This window comes from Chiloscyllium plagiosum, unplaced genomic scaffold, assembly GCF_037043375.1.
Source record: "Chiloscyllium plagiosum isolate Xiang-an unplaced genomic scaffold, Cpla_swu_hap1 HiC_scaffold_3, whole genome shotgun sequence".
In the NCBI taxonomy this organism is placed as follows: Eukaryota; Metazoa; Chordata; class Chondrichthyes; order Orectolobiformes; family Hemiscylliidae; genus Chiloscyllium; species Chiloscyllium plagiosum.
This window is the reverse complement of record NW_028270141.1, coordinates 87,046,479-87,065,645: the sequence shown is the minus strand read 5'-3', so window position 1 is coordinate 87,065,645 and position 19,167 is coordinate 87,046,479. Positions and strand designations below refer to the sequence as shown.

At 41.5% G+C, this 19,167-nt stretch overlaps 1 protein-coding gene across 1 annotated transcript in view; it reads left to right on the top strand.

The window, feature by feature from the left end:
* Positions 1–1,710: 1,710 nt before the first annotated feature.
* LOC122546367 (uncharacterized) overlaps positions 1,711–19,167 on the top strand; it is a 218,016-nt gene continuing 200,559 nt past the window's right edge. Inside the window, exon 1 of the mRNA XM_043685104.2 lies at positions 1,711–1,986. The gene's annotated coding sequence lies outside the window, so the exon portion shown is untranslated. The remainder of the gene's footprint in view (positions 1,987–19,167) is intronic.

Genomic DNA, 19,167 nt, shown 5'->3' with positions numbered 1-19,167 from the left:
GGGGAGAGATCAATGGTTTGATGTTGACACTGAGGAGCAGCTATGTTCATGTTGTATTAAAGAGCAGGCTCAATGGGCTAAATGGTCCACTTTTGCTCCTAGTTTTTATGTTTCTAAAATTGAGTCTATTTTCTGCTGAAGACTGCATGAGGGTATTTTCCAACTTGATCTCAGAGGGAGTATAGAAGCAGGAGTAGGCCATTCAGCCTCTTGAGACTGCTCCATCATTGTGAATTGGGTCTAATCATCGACTGCAATACCATATGTATGCATTTTCCCATACATTCTGATGCTAAACATTGATGAATCTATCAATATTTTATAAAACTGTGTTGTTGGTAAAGCCATAACTAAAAGGAATGGCTAGGCTAGCAGAAGTTTGGGTAAATGTCTCTCATAATTTGATCTAGATATTAACTTCAGCTCAAGATAGCAAACCAATTTCACCATCCCAGGAATCAGACCTCTACTGGAGTTTTTTGTAGAAAGTTTATCTTTCCTTAGGCAAGGGATACAGAGACATACACAGTGTTCCATATGCAGTCCCACCAGCATTCCATACAATTGAAGCAAGGCTTCTTTTCTCTTGCAGTCAAATCCCTAACTAAGAAGGATCGGTGGCAGAGAATCTACCAAGGGCAATCAAATGGTTCCAGAGAACGTGACCACAAACCTTTACACCACAAACTATTCTATACCTTTTCTCTTGACCTCTGATATCACTGTAGCATCATGATACATGCCTTTACATCATTACCATATTCATTTACTCATTACTCTATAGATTTTCTGGAACACCTGGAGTTTATTTCATACCTATTTCCTTATTTCACTGAAAGATGTAATAGAATTCACAGAATCACAAACATTACTGCGATACAAAGGGAGGCCATTTGGCCCACGGTGCTTGCATCTCCTCTATCACCTAATGCCAACCTCCTGCCAATTGTCCCTTTTTGAATGTATTTATGTGTTTCTCTTCACAACAGAACCTTCAGTAGGGCAGTCATGAAACTGGGCTTATTCCTGTTAAATTAAAGTGAGCGACAGCTCACTTTTTAAAAAAGATGCACCTCCATAGACATTAGTGAAATAAACTCTCCCTTGACCGAAGTATGTCATCAACACTTCACACATTGAGCTCTTGTTGCAATACACTTACACAAACATGAAACAATTGATTTTGAATAATAGCATGCAGTTGCCTTTTACAGTTACTGGCATGCCCACACCGACACTATTTCTATTGTCATAACACAAGTTAGCATGTATCCAACAGCCATGGGCACCTGTTTCAATTGATTTAATATAGGTTAAGCAATAGCAGATTACTGTTTGTATTTCAGCATAAAGCATGTCATAGCTCCAATGTAAAAAGCAATCTCATTTGCTGAAGAATAACTTGTAAACTGAAAAAGACAGTCCTGAAAAATGTACTCATTTCATTTTTTTTGCAATATATATTTGTTAGAAATAAGGTCTTGAAAAATTTTTAGATATATTTCTTCTTAGCAACATCTTCGGGGTAATGAATTTTTGACTAAGTTGCAAGGGATAGCCACTAACAAATCAGCTTTGCTATTTTGGACACTACAATTTTTTTTATCAAACCCTGTGACTGTAAACACATTGTTTCCCTGGCACCATGTTGCATATCTTTCTGTGCCCGGCAGCAAAATACTTTAAGAAGACAAACTCTGGCTTGCTAAATGGTGTTTCTTACAGACAGCCTCTTGAAGAATAAGAATGTTTAATCGCTGTGCAAATAAATCGCACTGTAACTCTATGGTGGCTATGAGACTTTAATGATTAAACCATTGGAACACCGTGACAGTGATTGTTAATCATATACACTGTGCATTACAGCCTTACTTACTGAAGCTGAGAATAGAGAAGGTCTGAATTCAAAGTGTTTTTTTTTCAACTGTTCATTTAAAAAGATGCCAATTTGATTTTGGATGAAACAATTAATTCAGGATGGACAATGTAAGTAGAGAAGAGTTGGTGTTTTGCAGCTTTCTAGCCTTGTGAATGATGATTAAAAATCTAAGATGTCAGCTTACTGTTATTGGATTTGTAGAAAATTATTTATTCTCTGATCTGGCAATGTGCTAATTCTGATTTAAGTTTAGCTCAATTTTGTGATTCATTAATGTCATTACTGCATGAGAGATACAATAGAACAACTGAGAGAGTTCCGAGAATTTTAGTAATATGTTCATTAGCCTTTATTTTATGGCGTACTTTCAGTTTTTCTATGTTGGTAAAAGCAGGAAAAACAAATTGTTGAATTGCTGGATGGACTTAAAGTCTTTTTCATATTCCTCCTGAAATACGTTTCCACAAAAATATTCTGCATGGACGTTAGCATTGATTTGAGTGTTGTTGGGCTGGCATGGTTACAGTTGCTATGGCTTAGATTGGCAGCAGAACCAAAAATGGACAACATTACATGATTCATGGGTATTCTTTAGTATCACAATAAAGAACTGAAAAATATCTTTTAGAATTTATATAACTCATTTTAATATTAATGTTGCAGCCAAGTATTGGATATTGTAATCAGAAGTAGATTGAGTCTTCTATTTCCAACTAACACCAGGTTTAATCAACTGGGGCTGTCAGCACTGATATTCTGGTGCTGAGAGTGAGTTTCAGGAGCTGGTACTGAGATATTTGTTGTGTAGAATTTCCCAAAATCTTGTGGAACATGTTGACCTAAATATTGAATTGCCATCATGTACTCCAGCACAGGAATGAGAATCTGCAAAATGTCTCCTGGAGAGGTATAACTGAAGTGATTAACTTAGTGTTAAATCAGCAGGACTTTCCAAACTAAAACAGCCCATTTCTAAAATCAGCCCTCAGAGGCTGTACTCAAAACTTCTTACAGCTCCAGATTTGAGGTAGTTCAAGTGAACTAAGCAAACTCCGTGAACCAAGGGTCATGCAAAAGGTGGCAAAAGGGACTTGTCAGTCCATATCTGGATCTTGTCCAAGTCATGTTGCATTTGAACATGGACTGTATCAGTATATGCAGAGTCGTGAATGGTGCTGAACATTGTGCAACCATCACTGAACATCCCCACAACTGACCTTATGATGGAGGGAAGGTCATGGATGAGTGGCTGAAGATGGTTAGAACATCATGAGACATGCAGAAATGCACTGAAAATTATGAATAAATTATTTTTTCCTTCACATTTATCTAAAGTTAGAAATTATTTAAAATTTATGGAGTTAAATTTATGATGATATCTTGAATCCTAACTTTTAAAATATTTTTTCAACATTTAATGACATTGGAAGCTCAGTCATTAACAATTTTCACAAAGAAGACCAATAGATTTATAAATGCTGATGACCTCAAGGGATATGGAGATAGCAAGTGAAAATGGTGATCACCCTTGGCCTACTATGGCAGAGGATGATAGGCCGGAGAGGGGGTGGGGGCGGAGAGGTCGGGAAGAAGATTGCAAGCCTATCACCCTCACCTTTACCTCCTTCCACCTATCGCTTCCCAACGCCCCTCCCCCAAGTCCTTCCTCCCTACCTTTTATCTTAGCCTCCTTGGCACACCCTCCTCATTCCTGAAGAAGGGCTTATGCCCGAAATGTTGATCCTCCTGTTCCTTTGATGCTGCCTGACCTGCTGCGCTTTTCCAGCAAGACATTTTTCAGCTCTGATCTCCAGCATCTGCAGTCCTCACTTTTTCCTACTATGGCAGAGCAGACTTGTGGAGCTGGAGGAACTTCTCCTAGTCTTAACTTCCTATAAATTGAGCGGCTTAGATTTGTGAGTCTTTCAAAAATGTAACATATTTGGACATTAATGGAGCTGAGAATTAAGACAACTGATGGGATTGATCTTGACCGCCTTACTACCCAAGATGGTGAGTTTTAATAGGACCATAAAAGATAGGAACATGAGTAAGCCATTTGATCCCTCAAGTCTGTTCTGCTATTTGATAGGTTCATGGCTAATCTGACATTCCTCACGTTCACTTCCAAACCTATTCCCCGTAACACTTGGTTCCCCAACTGATCAAGAATTTATCTATCTCAGCCTTAAATATACACAAAGGTTCTGTCTCCACAGCTCTCTGTGGAAAGGAGTTCCAACAACTTACAACCTTCTGAGAGAAAAATTCTTTCCTCATCTCAGTCTTAAATTGGTGCCGCTTTGTAATGAGGCTTTCCCTCTGCTCCTAGATTCTCACATGAGGGGAAGCATCTTCTCAGCATTTACACTATCAAGTCCCTTAAAAATACCAAATGTTTCAATGAGATTACATCTCATTCTTCTAAACTCTGGTGAGTTGTGTTCCAACCTGTTTAGCCTTTGCTCATAAAAAAATCCCTCCATACTGGGGTTCATCTTTGTGAACTTTCTGTCTGAACTGCCTCCAATGAAATTATAGGCTTCTTTAAATAAAGACCCAAAATTGCTCACTGTACTCCAGATGTGGTCTCACCAGCACCCTGCACATTTGCAATAAGACTTCCCTACTCTTATGCTCTAAGCCCCTTGAATAAGGGCAAACAATTGGCTGGTACACCTGTGTGCTAGCTTTCTTTGTTTTGTTTACAAGTATCCCCAAGTCCCTTTGTGTTTCAGTTTTTGTGGTTTCTTTTTCATTTTAAATAAAGTTCCAGTCTTCTGTTCTCATTGAGCATCATAGAATCATACAGTACAGAAGAGGCCTTCAGCCTACTGGGTTGGTACTGCCAAAAATTCACAACTATTTATATAGTCTCACTTTCCCGTTCTCCCTTCCAAAATGAACAACTTCACACTTGCCCACATTATACTTCTTTTACCCACTTACTTAACCCATTAGCCAATTCTATATATATATAAGCCAATATACCACCTCAAATACCATGGGGACTAATGACTGTTGACTCTGTTTGATTAGATTACAATTTTTAAATGTGCTCCTATTATTTCCTTAATCATTGATTCCAACATTTTTCCAACAATAGATGTCAGGTTAATCAACCGATAGTTAAGCACTTTTTGCTTCCCTCCGTTTTTGAATAAGGCTGTCACCATGGCAATTTTCCATTCCTCTGGTACTTGGCCAGAATCCAATGATTTTTGGAAAATCACACCCAATTCATCCATTATCTCGGCTGCTATTTCTTTTAGAATTCTAAGATTCAAACCACCAGGGCTAGGAGATTTATCTGCCTTTACCTCTTAGTTTGTCTAGTACTACTTCTCTAATGATGGAAATGTGACTTAACTAGCTCAGTTAGCTGGTCAGTGGTTTTATGTTGCAGACTGAAGTCAACAGCATGGGTTAAATTCAAATTTAGCACTGACTGTGGTTACCATGAAAGTTTCTCCTTCTCAACCTCTCCCGGTCCAACTAGATTGGCAAAGTCAACTTAATTACTGTTTTTTTACATTCTCCTAAATTTGTTGATTTATACTCTCCTAAAGTGTGGCTACTATTTAGGGGATGGCTCATATCAATTTCTGCTTTCCCTTGCTGTTGCTTATTTTCATCTAAAAGAAGTTTATATCATCGACGTCTGGATCATCTCTCACAGCGGTCTTCATTTCTTCTTTCATGAACAATGCCACCCCACAAATCTTTCCTTCCCTTCTGTCTTTCTGAAATTTCAAATATCCCTGAATGCTACGTTCCCAACTCTGATCTCCTTGTAGCCATTATGGGGAACATGGTTACAAGATTATATCCATTTACTTCAATTTCCACTGTCATTTCAGCTGCCATGTTTCTAATGATGCGTACATTAAAATACAAAGTCTTTAGACTTGCCTTTTTGCCATTTTTAAACATCCTAACTTTTCTTTGTACTATGACCCTATTTTCTTCTTGCTCTCGTTGACCTTGTCTACCGTTTTTGCATTTTATCGTCATTCTTTTATTGACGTCCCTGTTCCCCTTTCCCTTGTCACCTTGCTTAGGTTATCATCTCCCTGCCATTCTAGTTTATTCCTGCCCCAACCATACCAGCAAATACTCGCCCTAAAACATCAGGTGCCCCACATGTAATCCATTCAGTTTGTAATGGCCCAAACATCCCCAGAGCCGGTCTCAATGTCCCACAAATCTGAAACCCTCCCCATTGCACCATCTTTCCAGCTGTGTAGTCTACTATTAAAGACTGCTATTTCTACTCTGACTAGAACACGGCACTGTTAGTAATCTTGAGATTGCTACCTTTGGTGTCCTATATTTGACTTTTAGGACCTCAACCCTTTTTTAACTGTGTCATAGGTGCCAATGTGTACTACCATCAATGGCTGTACACCCTCCTCTTCCAGAATGTCCTTTAACCACTCTTAAACATTCTTGACCCAGGCACTAGTGAGACAACATATCATCCTGGAGTCTTGTTCGCTGCCACAAATATGCCCCTTACAATCGCGTCTCCAATATCTATTACATTCCATCAATTTCTCTTCTTGCCCCATGCAGCAGAGCCAACTGAGCTGCAACAATTTTAGCTGTTACTAGTTTCCCTGAGAGACCACTCCCCTCAACAGTTGCCAATGTGATATATCTGTTTTGCTAGTGAACAGCCACATGGGCTTCCTGCTTTACCTGCTAGTACTCTTACTCTGTCTGGTTGTCATCAATTTCCTTTCTGCCTTCAAGATTCACATAAAGATTTGTCGGCTGGGTGTTGGTTGTAATTGTCGGTATGTTGGCCGAGCTGGGAAGTTGATTTGCAGACAGATGATGCCTGCTCTGCTGAGTTTCTCCAGCAATTGGTTTTTGTTTCTGATTTCCAGCATCTGCAGTCCATTCAGTCTAAATGGATTGGTATTATTTGATTTCTAAGAGCCTTATAAAACTTTAGTCAGAAGAGTTAAGTCATGACAGGAGATCTCTAAGCCGTGGAAGGCTCCTCCTGCTCTATATGAGAAACCAGGCACATTTCAGGTTCCTGAGAGCAGCCCATGTGCAGGAAGTGTCTCTGTCTGGAGCTCCTGGAGTCTCAGGTTTAAGTGCCGAGCAGTGGTTGGGGAAGCTGAAGAGCATCTGTGAAGCAGAGAGTATCATTGATAGTAGGTACAGACAAGTGGTCACGCTGGAGGCTAAGATTCCACAGGCAGAAAGAAAACTGACAGCCAGACTTCTCCGACGATGGGGATTCATGACAGCCCATAAACTGACAGACATGCTCAGACACCAACTCATCAGGACAAAAGACCCGATACCAATCATGTGCAAGACAAATATAGTTTACAAGATTCCATGCAAAGACTGCATGAAACACTATACAGGACAACCAGGCAGACAACTAGCAATCCACATCCACGTGCACCAACTAGACACTAAATGCCATGACCAGCTATCCCCAGTAGCTACACACACAGGTGACAAGGACTGCAATTCGACTGGGACAACACAACGATCATAAGACAAGATAAACAGAAGCATAGCACTCTTCCATGGACTCCATCAATCAGCACATAAACCTGGACCCAATATACCAGCCACGACAACAAACAACCGAAACTGGCAACCAGAAACAGCAGGAACAGAACCAAATTCCAGAAGATACTATACAGCAACACTTCATCGGAGTCTCCAAAGCACTGAAGGTGTCACCTAGACAGAGGCTAAGACGCCTTACATGGAATACAATGTACCTAGGACAGAATTTCATGTTTGAAGATTCAGATAGCAGTCCCTCTTGTTCCTCTGTAAAACTGGGTGTTATAATGTCGGGTCTGATCTCTGACATTGTAACAATTGACTGTAGTAAAGACGAACATATGAAATAGGAGCAGAAGAAGACCATTCAATCCCTCAAGCTAACTTTGTCACTCAATAAGATCATGCCTGATTCTACATTTAATTCTACATTCCCATCCAATGCTGATAAGCCTTGAATTCCCTGCTGGACAAGCATCTAGCTGCCCCCGCCTTAAACACTTTCACTGCCTTCTGGGATGGAGTTCCAAACTTGTACAATCCTCAGAGAGAAAAATGTTTCCTCCTCATCTTGATCCTAAAAGGACCACCCATTTAAAAAGAATTCCTGCTGACACCCCTGAAATCTTCTGTGTTTATGTGGTTTCCCGAGACCTTTCAATATTATTTAATTTATTATTGTCTCAAGTATCAAATCAAAACCTCATTCCACACTGCCTCTTATATTTATTTGCCATTTGTACATCAGCATGGTTTTTACTAATGGGATGTTTCCCCAATGGGTGCATGTGCAGAACTTCATGCAATATGAATTTTTCAGGAGTGGCAGGAGACACAGACAATTTTAAAATAGCGTTCTTTAGTTCAGGATTCACCCACAAAAAGAAACTGTTCCATGCCCACTTTGTCAAGACCAAACAGGAATTAATCCTCTTTGATTGACTCACCCCTCATTCTTCAAAGCTCCAGTGAAAGCAAGCCCAACCTATTCTCAGAAAATAATCCACTGGTTCAAGGTGTCAATTTTTCAAGTCTCCTCCAAACTTCCTGAAATACATATACATCCTTCTTTAAAAATGGAGACCAAACCTGCACATAGTATTTGATATGTGGTCTCACCAATGATCTGCGCAGCTAAAGTGTAACAGGAGGGATGGAAATCAAAGTCAACACAAAAGTGAGATACAATTACAAGAGGACATGGAAGAATTGGAGGTTGCAATGGAGACTGGTTGAGAGGAAAGGGAATCGTTCTCACTATGAGAACACTTAGAAGGAGAACAATTGATGGTTTAATCTGAAAGGGAATGAACTGGAATGTATGGGTGACATGGTGGCTCAGTGGTTTGCACTGCTGCCTCACAGCGCCAGGGACGGGTGTACGTCTGTGTGGAGTTTGCACGTTCCCCCCATGTCTGCATGTGTTTCCTCTGGGTGCTCCAGTTCCTTCCCACAATCCAAAGATGTGCAGGTTAGATGAATTGGCCATGCTAAATTGTCCATAGTGTCCAGGGATGTATAGTTTAGGCGCATTAATAGGGGTAAATATAGGGGAATGGGTCTGGGTCGAGTACTCTTCAGAGGTTCAGAGTGGATTTGATGGGCTGAAGGGCCTGTTTCCACACTGTAGAGATTCTGTGGTTCATGATTGAGAAGAGGAGCGGAAGTAGCTGACCGAAACAGTGACAGGGAGTTGAGGCCAAGAAATGATGTACTCGGGTGGCGGCTTCTCAACTGAGAAGCAAATAAGGACGAAGGAAGGAAGGCTGACTAACTGCTGTCCAGCCACTCATGTCACATGGTGACATTGAAAGACCAGGAAGCTCAAAGAAGAGTGTATGTTGGTAAGGAGGCGAACTTACCCTGAGGAATGGTATACAGGCAGCGCACAAATTGCCTGTACCTATCCAACCACCGACATCTTAAGTGGCATGTCGCTCTAAGGTGGCAGTCACATCTATTTGAGACATGTTTACAGAGAGTGTAACCACAAATTATGGTAAGAGTATCCATCTGCTGCCTATGGCTTCGAACATCATGGTTGACTAAAATTTCTGTGGCTTGGTATCTTTTCAAGAATCAGCAGGAGATCTTTGTGGCACAGCACAATCTGTAGGCTATCATTGTGTCAGATATGTCACCGATGCAATGTTCAGGACAATGGATTACCAATTAACTTCAGCCCTGTTCAGGCTGAGAGAGCATGATGCTTTGAGGCCATTGCAGCGTTTCTTAAAGTACCAGTAACAATTGCTAAATGACTTGGGACCAATAACGCACAAATGGGGCAAGAGTGATGTTGCCACCCGAAAGGGATATCAATCACTTAATGCACAGCCCATGTATATGATCCGTGTGGACCCTGAATGATAGACTCAGGCTCTCTGAAGTGTTAAAGCTCTTTCCACCATCAGAGCAAAGAGATTGTTGGCATTTTGTAATTGTGGAATTGAAGAGGGATGCATAACAAGCAAGTGAATCAATATCAAAACAAAGTGCTGCTAGAAATCAGAAACAGATGAGAAAATCCTGGAGAACCTCAGGGTTCTGAAGAAGAGTTATCTCAGATGTAAAACGTTAACTGTATTTTTCTCTCTCCACAAATGTTGCCATACTTGTTGAGTTTCTCCAGCATTTTCACTGTTTTTGTTAATGAATCATTATTATCCATTTTACAATGTGACCAAAAGTAACAATGGTCTTTTACTCGTGAAGTCTGACAGGACAATTTAACACCTGGACTGATTTCTGACTTTAATGTGAATATCACTGTATGACATTAAGTAAATTCACTGTTTGCAAACTTTTCTCAATAAGATAATCCAAGGAAATTTTCTTAATGTTCTATTAGTACAAGTTCTTGCTTTCACTTTGCTGTAGGTGAAAGAAACAGTGGAAAATTTAGAGAAGCAAAGAAAAATAACCTGACATCAATATAGTTTTATTTGGTGTCTGGAACTATGGCAAGTATTTGAGTCAGACTCCTTTTCTAACATTTTTTAAACAAACATGAATTAACTTTGCCGAAAATAGCTGAACAGCTGTCAGCTCCCAGTTAGAATTTATTACCCATTTATCTTGTAAATGCAATGCTTTAATTTAAAATTATTGGTATTGGTTAAATAAATGAAATGGACCATTTCTTGATTACTAACTGCATCAACTGGATATGAGTGTCTGCAAAATAATCTCGCAGTTATTTGACTCCCATTAGATCACGAAATGGCACAGCAGACAGACTTGCTGTGAGATTCTGTAACCTCATGAACAAATATACTCTTTGAAATCCCCAGATTTGGAGTCCAAAGCTTTCATTGCACCAGAAAGAATGACTTCATTAGTATTTATTTTGGAATTATATTTTTCAACCAAAGATTTGTTACTTTTTCCCATGTCTGGAAGTGAATGGTTTCTAAATTTTGCAAAACTGGTGCAACAGTTAAACTAATTTTTTGAGAAAACTTTAAGAAACCTATTTTTGGTTTTTAAAAGTTCCACCTGCTTCTGGTAATGTCATTTTAAACACTGGCTGACCATTACATTTATTGAATTCACCCATGAATAAGTAAAAGTACAAGTAAATAAGTGTAAATAATGAGGTATACAATATTATAATGGAAAAGGGATGGAGATAAGCAGTTCACAGCTCCAAACCAAAATAATAAAAATAAAAATAATGAAAGTCAAAACAGGATTTTGCGCATTTTTTAAACATTCATTCACAGGATGGGGCATCACTGGCTAGACCAGCACTTATTGTCCATCCCTAATTGCCCAGAGGACTGTTGAGAGTCAACCACATTGCTGTGGGTCTGGTGTCACATGTCGGCCAGACCAAGTAAGGATGGCAACCTCCTTCTCTAAAAGACATCAATGAATCAGATGGATTTTTCCCTGACAATTCATTAATGGTCATCAGTAAACTCCTAATTCCAGGTTTCTTTTACTGAATTCAAACCAAATTTACTGAATTCAAACTGAATTCATGCCAGGATTTGAATCTAGGGGTGCAGAATATAACCTAAATCTCTGGATTAATAGCCCTGCCATAGTACCAGCAGGCCATCAACCCCCTCAGGGACAGGGGAGTACAGCAGTGATGTCACTGAACTAGCAATCCAGACAGATGGAGACATAGGTTCAAATTCCAATATGGAAGCTGGTGAACTTTAAATTCAGTTGATAAAATCAGGAACTAAAAGCTTATGTCAGAATGATGATCATTGATCACTGAAAAAAAAAGCCATCATGTTCACTGATACCCATCAGTGAAAACAATCTGATCTTCACCCGCCCTTGCCCGGTCTGACCTACACGTGACTCCATATCTACAGCAATGAGGTGGACCCTGAAATTGCCAAGCAAGGCACTCATTTCAAGAACAATTAGGAATGGGAAATACATATTTGCCTTTCGGGCATCACCCCCATTCCAGGAAAGAATTTTCATTTTGAAATGATGTTCCTGGTGGCTTCAAAAAGGCTTCATATTATTCACAGGGGTCAGCATGTTGTTGGATCACTCAGGCCCCCTCTTCCTGTCAATTTAAATCATTTATTGATTTATCTTTGGGTGTCAGGTATGAGCTGTGCCTTCTTGACTTGCGAGTTTGGGGACATGGAGTTAGTTTATCCCAACTCACATATTGTGGTTCCCAAGGCAGGAGAAAGTGGAATAGGCTGATTTCAAAGCACTTTTACAAGCCCTTTGCCTGTTTGGGTAGGCAGAAGACTATCCTGAAGAGGACTCCTCAACATCACCTCTGTCCCAGCATAAGGGACCAGCAACCTTGTTTGTACCTCCCACCTGAACATAAAATCACACCTAGTGACTGGCATGTTCACTGCCCTGGCATTTAGGATGGATAGTGCCAACGTGTGGAAAATGGGACTAATTGAAAGCATTTTTGACTTGTATGGACTGAACCATTTTGTGCCATTTTCCAGACTCCATCTTCTCTAAGATGCATAAAGGAATGATACTTGCACTGGCTACAGTGTCAATGTTGGCATCTAGTGCATGTCTTCCGTTCTTTTTTTTATTCATTCATTCACAGGATGTGGCCAACACTGGCAAGACCACCATTTAATACCTATTACTAATTGTCCAGAAGGTAATTATCCAAAAGTCAACTGTATTACTGTGGGTCTGAAGTCACATGTAGGCCAGACCAGGGAAGGGTGACAGCTTCCTTCCCGAAAGGGCATTGGTGAAAAAGAGGTGGGTTTTCTCCAGACAGTCATTTAAATGACCGTCTTAATTCCAAATTCCACCATGGTAGGATTTGTGATTCCCAGAATGTCTGGATTAATTCTAGCAATAATACCTGCAAGCCATTGTCTTTCCTCTTTTTCATGTACATCATTTGAAGGGAAGTAAAGGTTTTAGGTTTTCTGTCGGTGCAAATGATTAGAGAAGATTACCTACAACGTGGAAACAGGCCCTTCGGCCCAATAAGTGCACACCGACCCTCCGAAGAGAAACCCAACCCCCCCCCCCCGCCCTCCGAAGGGTGGAGAGATAAGTGAGAGGAGGGTGGGGGTGGGGAGAAAGTAGCATAGAGTACAATAGGTGAGTGGGAGAGGGGATGAAGGTGATAGGTCGGGGGGAGGGTGGAGTGGATAGGTGGAAAAGAAGGTGGCAGGTAGGACAAGTCATGGGGACAGTACTGAGCTGGAAGTATGGAACTGGGGTGAGGTGGGGGAAGGGGAAATGAGGAAACTGTTGAAGTCCACATTGATGCCCTGGGGTTGAAGTGTTCTGAGGCGGAAGATGAGGCGTTCTTCCTCCAGGTGTCTGGTGGTGAGGGAGCGGCGGTGAAGGAGGCCCAGGACCTCCATGTCCTCGGCAGAGTGGGAGGGGGAGTTGAAATGTTGGGCCACGGGGCGGTGTGGTTGATTGGTGCAGGTGTCTCAGAGATGTTCCATAAAGCGCTCTGCTAGGAGGCGCCCAGTCTCCCCAATGTAGAAGAGACCACATCGGGAGCAATGGATACAATAAATGATATTAGTGGATGTGCAGGTAAAACCTTGATGGATGTGGAAGGCTCCTTTAGGGCCTTGGATGGAGGTGAGGGAGGAGGTGTGGGCGCAGGTTTTGCAATTCCTGCAGTGGCAGGGGAAGGTACCAGGATGGACCTGACCAGGTAGTCACAGAGGGAACGATCTTTGCGGAAGGCGGAAAGGGGTGGGGAGGGAAATATATCCCTGGTGGTGGGGTCCATTTGGAGGTGGCGGAAATGTCGGTGGATGATTTGGTTTATGCGAAGGTTGGTAGGGTGGAAGGTGAGCACCAGGGGTGTTCTGTCCTTGTTACGGTTGGAGGGGTGGGTCTGAGGGCGGAGGTGCGGGATGTGGACGAGATGCGTTGGAGGGCATCTTTAACCACGTGGGAAGGGAAATTGTGGTCTCTAAAGAAGGAGGCTATCTGGTGTATTCTGTGGTGGAACTGGTCCTCCTGGGAACAGATACGGCGGAGGCGGAGGAATTGGGAATACGGGATGGCATTTTGCAGGAGATAGGGTGGGAAGAGGTGTAATCCAGGTAGCTGTAGGAGTCGGTGGGTTTGTAAAAAATGTCGGTCGTCATTAATGGAGATGGGGAGATCCAGGAAGGGGAGGGAGGTGTCAGAGATGGTCCAGGTAAATTTAAGGTCCGGGTGGAATGTGTTGGTGAAGTTGATGAATTGCTCAACCTCCTCGCCGGGAGCACGAGGTGGCACCAATGCAGTCATCAATGTAGCGGAGGAAGAGGTGGGGAGTGGTGCCGGTGTAATTACGGAAGATCGACTGTTCTGCATAGCCAACAAAGAGACAGGCATAGCTGGGGCCCATATGGGTGCCCATGGCTACCCCTTTGGTCTGGGGGAAGTGGGAGGATTCCAAGGAGAAATTGTTAAGGGTGAGGACCAGTTCCGCTAAGCAAATGAGAGTGTTGATGGAAGGGTACTGTTGGGGACATCGGGAGAGGAAGAAACGGAGGGCTTGGAGACCCTGGTCATGGCGGATGGAGGTTTAGAAGGATTGGATGTCCATGGTAAAGATGAGGCGTTGGGGGCCGGGGAAATGGAAGTCTTGGAGGAGGTGGAGGGCATGGGTGGTGTCTCGAACGTATGTGGGGAGTTCCTGGACTAGGGGAGATAGGACAGTGTCGAGATGGGTAGAAATGAGTTCAGTGGGGTAGGAGCATGCTGAGACAATGGGTCGACCAGGGTGGTCAGGCTTGTGGATCTTGGGAAGGAGGTAGAAGGGCAGTGCGGGGTTCCCAGACTAAGAGGTTGGAAGCTGTGGGTGGGAGATCTCCTGAGGTGTGTTGTGGCTCTTTTGAATAGTGTCTTGATGCAGAGGAAGAAAAGGACAACCAACTCCCATTCCTAGATGTGATGGTACAGAGAACACCTAACGGATAATTCACCACAAATGTATACAGGAAAGCCACACACACAGACCAAGTCCTAAACTACGAAAGCAACCACCCCAACACACACAAAAGAAGTTGCATCAAGACACTATTCAAAAGAGCCACAACACACTGCAGTACACCAGAACTGCAAAAAGAGGAAGAAGAACACCTATACAGTGTATTCGCCAAAAACGGATACCCGCGCAATTTCATCAACAGATGCCTAAGGGAAAGACAACGGAACGAAGACATGCCACAACCCAAAGGACTAGCCACACTACCATACATCAAAAACATTTCTGAACTGACAGCCAGACTACTGCGACTATTAGGGCTCATAACAGCACACAAACCAACAGCCACTCTCAGACAACAACTCACCAGAACGAAGGACCCGATACCCAGCATGAGCAAAACCAATGTAGTGTACAAAATCCCATGCAAGGACTGCACAAAACACTACATAGGACAAACAGGAAGACGGCTAACGATCCGCATCCATGAACACCAACTAGCCACGAAACGACATGACCAGCTATCCTTAGTAGCCACACACACAGATGACAAGCAACATGAATTCGACTGGGACAACACTACTATTATAGGACAAGCCAAACAGAGAACAGCCTAGAATTCCTAGAGGCATGGCACTCATCCACAGATTCAATCAATAAGCACATCGACCTGGACCCAATATACCGGCCACTGCAATAGACAGCTGGAACTGACAACAGGAAACAGCAGATACAAACCACTACAAATGCCGGAGGAAAGATCACAGAAGCGCTTCACAGGAGGCTCCCAAGCACTGAGGATGTCACCTAGACAGGGGACGAAATGTCTGCAACACAAATTCCCAGCTCGGCGAACAGAACCACAACAACGAGCACCCAGGCTACAAATCTTCTCACAAACCTTTTTACACATAGTGGGTTTTGTGCTAACTGACGTTAATATACTGTGCTGTACAACATACACATAAGTGACTGAACACACTGTACTGATTCCATGACACAGAAAAAGTGATGCCAAGTGAGGTCAGTAGCTTTAAACTGGCATTTATAACATGTAAATGTTTAGAACTACTTGGTTTGAAATCAATGCCATAACACAACAGTAGCGATCCACAGAGATGAGGTTCTATATGCAGCACTATGTTCAACTTAAATGTGAACTTTTACATTGGAAATTCAACAATGAGTTCTCAATAATTCCAGTACAAAGTTCTTCTAGGTAACACAACACCAGGTTATAGTCCAACAGGTTTAATTGGAAGCACACTAGCTTTTGGAGCGACGCTACTTCACTACCACCTGATGAAGGAGCGATGCTCCAAAAACTTGTGCTTCCAATTAAACCTGTTGGACTATAACCTGGTGATGTGTGATTTTTAACCTTGCGCTCCCCAGTCCAACACCGGCATCTCCAAATCATGACTTCTCGGTAACTGTAGCTCAATGTTTTGTACTGACTGACATCATGTCGGTTGGCAACAATAATATTAATAGCAAGTGCTCGAATGGAACTTAAGAATGTTTCAGTGCTTTGAAAAACATTAAGTGGGGCCAATAGTTTCTCTTTTTCTTGAGTAAGATGTTCCAAATTGCTTTGTTGAGAAAGATACTGACTGATGTAACATGATTCAGTAAAAACCAGCATAAACCTTCTTTCAATTAGTAATATCTACAGCGTTCACCAGTCAGAACTGTGGCAGCATATGGAGTACTGTAAATAATCATGGCACTCCTGGGTAAGGATCTGACAAAAATCAATTAAAAATCCAGCTCTTGATTGTCATAGTTGATTCCAGTTTGAAAGAGGCTGGAAATCCAAATGAGATTTGGATGGAGTCTGACTATAATTTTCTCTACAGAGCCAAGATTAATTCTACATATGATGGGTAATGTTTAATTGGCCATTGACCAAGGAACTACCTGCTTTACCTATTTTTAAAAAAATATTTCAAAATAAGCAGCAGTAAGCCACTTAACTGGGCAGTGGTGGGCCATCCTCAGAATCAGGTACCCGAGATAGAGACGAGAGCTGCTGGCTAATCAACGATTGGCTGCTGTGCATTGTTTGACAGTGTCTATGGAGTATTGCTGACCAAAATGTAAGATAGAGGGATGAAAGTGTCAAAAGTTATAAAAATAAGATAACAGAAATGTTTTATTAAGTAATAAGCTGAGATATTCACCCACTTGGCATGTGAACAGAATATTTAACAGATTTCATTCACAATTCACTTAATTATCTTTTCACATAATTATTTTAATTAGCAATATAACAAAACACAATACCTAAATTAGCCAAAAATCATTATACTTGAAAACATTTCTTAACAAGTATTTTCTTTCATAAGGAATTTATTTGCATTCGTTTTAATTTACTTGACTTTATTTTAATTACATATACAATTTTTACTGTACAACTTTTACTAATAATTCCTGTAACCTAAATGGCAGACTGAAAATACTCAGGTGCAAGATTTATATCTGCAACTATTTTCTCAGTGTTTGTTAATACTTTGAAAGTTTCATCATTAGTGTCAAAAACAACATCTGTAGCATCGCTCCCTACACTTTCGGTATCACTGGTTATAATTTCATTGTTTATTGAAACTAATATTTCATGCTAGACCACAGTAGAATTTATTCCTTCTTGTGCCAAAGTAAAGAAAGGTCTTGGCAATTCTGCTCAGCTGTGATGTTTTCTGATTTTTTCAAGAAGTGTTTTGATGTTTCTGTTGCTTCTGTAGGAAGAACATTCAGTGGGTGAGCTGTGACCCACTTAAGGATGATAATTATACATTTGCGCAAAATTGTACATTGAAGGTGGAAATTTTCTACTTTACATCACAATTTTCACATATCTATGATCTACTGCCAATAATATATTTTGAATTTGACTCATATTTACACAGAAGATCAATGAATAAGAATTATTGGCCTCTTGCATGCTGTCACTTTCTACCAACCTTTTCTCTTGACTCTTCAGCTTCACCAGCTATGTGTGCCACCTACTGGCACCTCGGTTGTGTGTTAGAACATAATCTAAAAATAACACAACATGAAGGAGAAAAAAAGCAAAATAAATATGAAAGAAAATCAGAGATTTATGATGTAAGTGTGTTGCATTCTTTCTCAGAATGCAGGTTAATGTTGGTCAAAGCATGCCTGAGTGACAGTGTCACTAGGAAGAGAATTGTAGCCAGTGCTGCAGGATCCCCTTTCACTTTGTAGTGGGCCGATGCATTTCGGCCCCTGTGGTACCCAGTAGCTGTACCAGGTCTGAAGCATATCCATGAATACAGCATTCTCACTTTCCAAGGCAAGGCGGGTGCAGGTGTAACTATAGAAGAGAGGAAGATAATCAGGTATAACGTCCACTTCATATGTCACTGTCCAGACCAGATCATGGCCAGTTGGTAATGCACATGAGCACATCCATGGAGATGTTCTCCAACTTTATTATCTTGAAAAAACAGTTAATAAAACTGAATTAAACTAAATGTAAACGAGACACCATTTTTAGGGGTTCTGTAACAAAGGGAATATTCAAAAGAATACTTATAAAATTTAAATTAATATTTTGTCTTGGTCAGTACTACAGCACCTGTACCCAACAGGTCCTTGCCTCCCTCAATACTTCTTGCAAGTGTTGCTCAACATGAAGGAGCACAGAGTCATCAGCGAAGGGAGGATGGTACGTGGTAATCAGCAGGAGGTTTCCTTTCCCATGGTGTCTGGAGTCAATGTGGAAGACTGCTGGGGAAAACCTGTCCCCCACCCCCTGTTTGTACACACTGTGTAGTCACCTCTACCGGGTCTGCCCTGCGTGGGGGACAGAACACATCCAAGGATGGTGATAACGGTGGCTGGGGCATTTTGCTACTGATTATTCTGTGAATACAGCTACATCAGGCTGCTGCCTGACTCATCTGTCTATCATCTGCAAGGCACAAATCAGGAGTGTGATAGAACGCTCTCTACCTGCCTGGGTGACTGCAACTCCATAAACATCAAGAAGCTTGTCACCTCCCAGGACAAAGTAGCCTGCTTGATTTGTGGTACATTCATAAACATTCAGTCACTCCAGCACCAATGTTCATGAACAGCAATATGTACTATCTACAAAGTGCATTGAAGAAATTGGCCAAAGATCCTTGGACAGCACCTTCTAAAGCCACAACCATTTTCATCTGCAAGGACAAGAGCAATAGAAAGTTGGCATTACGACACAGCATCCACAAGTTCCCCTCCAAGCCATTCAACCATCCTGACATGGAAATATATTGCTGTTCCTTCACTGTCACTGGGTCAAAACCGTGGAATTCCCTCCCTAAGA